This window comes from Zingiber officinale, chromosome 6B (genome assembly GCF_018446385.1).
Source record: "Zingiber officinale cultivar Zhangliang chromosome 6B, Zo_v1.1, whole genome shotgun sequence".
Lineage (NCBI taxonomy): Eukaryota > Viridiplantae > Streptophyta > Magnoliopsida > Zingiberales > Zingiberaceae > Zingiber > Zingiber officinale.
Genome location: NC_055996.1, coordinates 94,893,031 through 94,899,353, shown reverse-complemented (window position 1 = coordinate 94,899,353; position 6,323 = coordinate 94,893,031).

Below are 6,323 nucleotides of genomic sequence, written 5' to 3'. Positions count from 1 at the left end.
CTCTAAACAGTCCCAAACTTCTAAAAATTCCATTCAGAAACTTTAGTTTTTTATTTTAATCTAAAAGCTCCTTAGAGTTTATAATTTAACTTTGAAAGTTGGGACTCGAAATAAGGATAGCAATTTTTCCCACTTGGTAAGTCACGTCTTCATCCATCATATAGATGGAAGACATGGAACTATATGATAAATCTGGGATATTAATTAATGGACAATCCGTTATGATTATTTTTAAATTTATTTTGATGTTTGATAAAAAAAATTTATAGAACGAGATCGATGATCTCTAAATTAATCCTAAATATCTAATGCTTGCTAAAAATATATAGATGAAACAAATATCTAATGCTTGCTAAAAATATATAGATGTAACAAATATCTAATGCTTGCTAAAAAATATATAGATGAAATAAATTATCAGTGTGTAAAAGTTGTGCTTCAAATTTGTTTGGTACGTTATCCAAGAAAAGAAAGAACTCGTATACTTCTAAAATTAATCAGAAATTAATCAGGATATATATATATATATATATATATATATATATATATATATATATATATATATATATAATACTGATCTAGTGTGCGACGCGCATATATATATATATATATATATATATATATATATAGAATACTGATCTCGCGCGCGACTGTGTGCGTCACGCAGGAGATGCTTTGTTTTTTTTAAAAAAATTAACATTTCCTTATATAAATTTCTAATATATTAATATATCCCCTCAACATATTACAATACTCAATAAATATTTAAATTAATTTTATTTTATTTTTTTTAAAACCAAATATTATAATCTAATTGGGAAGTCTGAACCCCAGAGGTAAATTCTAAAAAAAAAAATAGATTTGATACTATAACTCAAAGTCTGAATCCTAGAGGTAAAATTTAAAAAAAATAACTTTTATACTATAACCCAAAGTCTGAACTCTAGAGGTAAAATCTAAAAAAAAAAAATAGTTTTGATACTATAACCCAAAGCCTGAACCCTAAATAGCTTTGATACTATAACCCAAAGCCTAAACCCTAGAGGTAAAATCTAAAAAAAATAACTTTGATACTATAACCCAAAGTCTGAACCCTAAATAGCTTTGATACTATAACCCGAAGCCTAAACCCTAGAGGTAAAATCTAAAAAAAATAACTTTGATACTATAACCCAAAGTATGAATCCTAAAAATAAAATTTTTAAAAAATATTTTAATTATTTGTTTTAATTCAAAAATTTAAAAAAAAACTAAAACTAAAACCTGATATCCTGCGCGCGCGCACAGTCATGCACTGTGCAGGCGCGCAGGATATCAGGATCGTGTGTATATATATATATATATATATATATATATATATATTTTAGTTAAAACTATTTGATCTCAGTACTGATAGAGAAAAAACAAAATACAAATATGAACAATGCTAACCCAAGCAAATTAAGTGATTTCAAACACTCTTTCAAGAGGCAAAGAAAGCTTCTTACAATTGTGATAAAAAGATGAATACATTCGTCCTCAGCGCCCCTATCAATCCGTCTCAAGGTCAACACGGAAGAAATAAAAAGAAAGCCTCTTACAAGCCCTCTAAGGAAGTAGAACAAATTCTCATGTAATGTGAATTTAAAAATCATGCAGAGCATCAAGATTAACTAGAGGAGGGGTGTCTACCTCCAAGATTAACGGGTCTAGAAACCTGGATTATAAAAAAGTTTCCAACAATTAGTTTTAAAACACTTCCAAATTCAAACGCTTTCTAGTTGTCTCGAATTTAAAAACTATTTATTGCACAACCAACCATCAATAAGTCCGTTAAAGGGTCTAGAAACATGGATTATAAAAAAGTTTCCAATAATTAGTTTTAAAACACTTCCCAACTCAAATGCTTCCTAGTTGTCTCGAATTTAAAAACTATTTATTGTACAACCAACCATCAATAAGTCCATTAACTAGACAAGTTTTTATATGGTAACACACTTTTGTATCAATCATCTAAATCAGTCCGTGGGACAATTTCTAATTAACTAGACAAGTTTTTTGTCACAGAGTTAACTAGACAAGCTTTTAGCCGATTGTCTAGTGTCTAATTTATTGAGATCGATAAGCATCTAAGGGATGAATGTAAGTATTTCGTTGTGACTTTGATGTAATCAATCAAGTTAAATTAGGTCTTGTGTATATTTGATGTCTTGTATCTAAGTATGAAGGAACTTAGGAGACTAAGAAGCGAGTGAAAATCTAAGCTAGCGAGAAGGATGGCACGAGAGAGAATCGACGGGCTCGGTGCGCCAAGGGACAAGATAATGCGAAAGAGTAAACTAACGGACGAGAAGGAAGCGCGTGGCGTTTCTGAAGGACGAGAAATCGGAGTGGAAATTGCTTGAGGAGAATACCGGAAGATGGGTTCAGGGTGAGCCCAAGTCTAGATCGCCGAAATCACCCAAGAGAATGGAGTCGAAATAGAGGAGAAACCTGACAATCAACTTGGTGTTGATTGTCTGAGCGCCTAAACCAAGTCCAAGCGCCTGAACTGTCGAAGCGCCCGGAATGGTTGGGGCTCCCGGACCCCCTAAGCACCTCTAGGGGTGCCTCCTCGAAGCGATGCTAAGCGAGATCACGTCAGTCGCGTCTGGGCCCCCGAACCGGTTCGGGCGCTCAGATCGGAATAAGTTTATCCTTTATGAATCGTTATCAGCGTGGATAAAATTTTATCCACATCCAAGCGTCCGGACCTCATCTAAGCGCCCAAAGCTGTCACGTTAGCAAACAGTCAGATTCGATCAATAGACTATAAATAGAGCTCTGGTCTCAATAGTTTAGAATAACACTTATAAACGAGTTTTGTACTTCAGTTTTTAGTTCTGCTCTTTACTTTTCTGAACTTTCAATGTTGTAAGATGCTACTCCGCCTTTAGAAGAAGGAGATTTTAGTGAACTATATTTGTCTTGGATTAGTAATCTTTTAATTACAAACCAATCCAAAGATTGAGAAAGGATATTCTTTTAATTTTAGATAATTCACCCTCTCCTGTCGGTTGTCCGAAAACCTACAATAAATAGATGATTTCTAAAAAAGTAACTCTTTTCAAAATGTTGCTATTGATTAATACAAGACTTGAAACGATATTAGCTAAAAATAGAGAAATATGTAGGTAGCAGAAAAAAAAAATAATGCTAATACAAGAATATTAAGCAGTCCATAAGCTCCTACTCCATCGCTAACTCATTGGACGAGTCACTTCTCAAAATAACTATATTAAATATATTTTTCCTTTTCCAAAATTAGGGTATATTTATATTTCCTTAAATATTGCCCAGCTATCAAATTGTGTCTGTATCAATATTAAAGCTTTATAAATGGGGCATTTTATGTTGGTTATAATTGTCTGATCTTTCAAAACTAGCACCATAATATTGTGATTTCTCTAACATATATAGTGATGGTGTTGATCTTTATAAAATAACGCCACTATGATTTCGATGCTTCGAAACAGCAACACAATACAATAGTGTTGATATTTCTAAAATAATGCCATTATGATCCCGATCCTTCGAAACCAAAATCCATAGCTTCATGTAGGAGCTTAGAACCAAAGTTGTAAACTAATGCGGCGTATAAGGTAGGGCCCCGAGGTTGGGATCAAAATCAAGATGATGTGTCAGTCCTAGTCGAGACGAGGTGTCTATCAAAATCGGAGAGTATGTGGCTGAGTGAACCATTTGCTCCTAGATAGAGATCCTAGCATACGATCGACCGAACATGAGCTGGTCAGACCATCCGGGGCGTAGTTCCCCATTCTCCTGGGTACAACTCCCAACATAATATATACCCAGCCCAGAGCCAGGCGGATCTACGGACTTAGTTCCTCATCTCTAATGACCACTGTTCCTAGCACAAATCCGGGCAGACCAAGTTTCGGCTGGAGTTAAGAGGCACACTTTCCCACTTCTTATGAGCAAGACCCTCAGCATAAACTCGGTTGGACAAAGAGTCGGTCGAACAGTCAGAGCGAGTTCCTCACTCCTTAGGGGTGTGACCCCCACATATAATCAGTCGGCTCAGCAGCCAATCAGACTTATAGGTGTTGGTTGCTACTCGGAAAACCTATCGGTTCCACTGTACAAAAATTTTGTACAAAGGTCTGAACCTTTTCCTAGCTACCATGTGTTCTTTTAAATTAAACTTGGATTGCCTGCGGAACTTAACACGTTTGATCCTAAGTTTAATTTATTTGTTCTTTTAGGTTTAGACTTGGATCTCCTGCGGAACATAACACGTTCGATCCAAATCACCTTGGTCACAAAGACAATTAAATATCTATTTCCAAAATCGGCTTCCAGTACTGCATAGCGAGGCACATGGCCTTCTTGGATATGGGAGCAACCACCACCGACTAGACAAAGCCTTTTAAGGAAATTAAATATTTAACCTTCCCATAGTAACCCTAGGTTAACCACTAAGAACAATCAAATCACAAGGAAAAAAAACAAAAGAACACAACTTCTAAAACTAATTCGAAAAACTAGAATAGCATGCATTTTGTATTTGGTATTTTTACAAAGAAACGAAACTAACATGATGCGGAAAACTATTATTAGTTATACCTTTCTTTGTGAATAATGACCTCTTGATCTTCTACCGTATTCCTCTTCTAATCTCGGACGTTGTGTGGGCAACGATCTTTCGAGATGAGAACCACCTAGCACCTTCTTCTCCTTCCTTCAAGTTTCGCCCAAGCACAAAACAACTCAAAGGATGAAGAACTTTTTCCACCAACCAAGCTCCAAGGGATGCAAGCTTTCTCTTCTTCTTCTCCAAGCTAAGATCCAGCCACTGTTGGTGCAACCTTAGGTCAAGGTTGACCTGGTTGACCCGACTCGAGTTGACCTGACTCGAGTTGTATTTTGATGTTTGACGAAAATAGAAAAGTTGTATCTTGATGTTTGACAAGAATACAAACTTGGGAGATTGTGGGTGCAACCTTCGGTCAAGGTTGACCTGGTTGACCCGACTTGAGTTGACTTGATTCGTTAAAGTCCAAGTATGGAGACTTGGCACGGGAAAAGTCCAAGTATGGAGACTTGGCACGGAAAAGTCCAAGAAGGGAGCTTGGCATGGAAAAGTCCAAGTATGGAGACTTGGCACGGGAGAAGTCCAAGTATGGAAACTTGGCATGTGAAGTCGGAGAGGGCTCGGCAGCTCGTTCTCCAGACTAGGTCAGAGAGGGCTCGGGAGCTCGTTCTCTGGACCGGACGTGGAAGTCGGAGAGGGCTCGGTAGCTCGTTTTCCGGACTAGGTCAGAGAGGGCTCGGGAGCTCGTTCTCTGGACCGGACGAAGTCGGAGAGGGCTCGGTAGCTCGTTCTCCGGACTAGGTCAGAGAGGGCTCGGGAGCTCGTTCTCTGGACCAGACAGAGTTGGAGAGGGCTCGGTAGCTCGTTCTCCGGACTAGGTCAGAGAGGGCTCGGTAGCTCGTTCTCTGGACCGGATGAGGAAGTCGGAGAGGGCTCGGTAGCTCGTTCTCCGGACTAGGTCAGAGAGGGCTCGGTAGCTCGTTCTCAAGACCAGGAAGGCCTTAGGATTTAGGGATGGGAAGCTCTAAATCCACATGGGCATTGGATCGGTCAGCAGACCGATCCAGTGATACTATGGGTTTTCTGATCGGTCTGGTGACCGATCAGTAACCAAACAGATTGAAGAAGGAATGGCATGATCGGTCCACAGACCGATCAGGGCTATGGCAACCAACTCTCTGTGAGAGTTGGGATCGGTCTGGGGACCGATCAGACTAGGGCCTGATCGGTCCACAGACCGATCAGAGATTGCGGCAACAACTCTCTGTGAGAGTAGGGATCGGTCTGGGGACCGATCAGCCTAGGGCCTGATCGGTCCCCTAACCGATCAGAGCCATCCTGGACCGATCAGGGTGGAGCCTGATCGGTCCAGGCCTAGCCGTTGCGACACAACGGCTAGATTTCTTCTTTCTTCTTCTTCGCAGGTTCATATAAATCAAAGGCCTCTACAGTAGAGCAGCTGCTTCTTGCTGATTCTTGCTCCTGCGATCTGAGTTTTGTTTAGCTCTCCACTGCTGAAGCTTCGTGTGAGTTTCCATCGGCTGGTTTTCTAGCTGCTGTTGTTGGATCCGTGAAGTTGCTGCTTCATCAACGGACTCCAGTAAACAACGAGAAGACAAGCAAACTTGGTAGGGTGTTTTTACATTCATATTGTCCATTGTTTCTTGCTCTATTCGTTGTACTCCATTATTGCTGTTGCAAAAGGAATTGTGGTGAGGTTTCTCCACCCAGAAGGAGTTCATATTAGTCG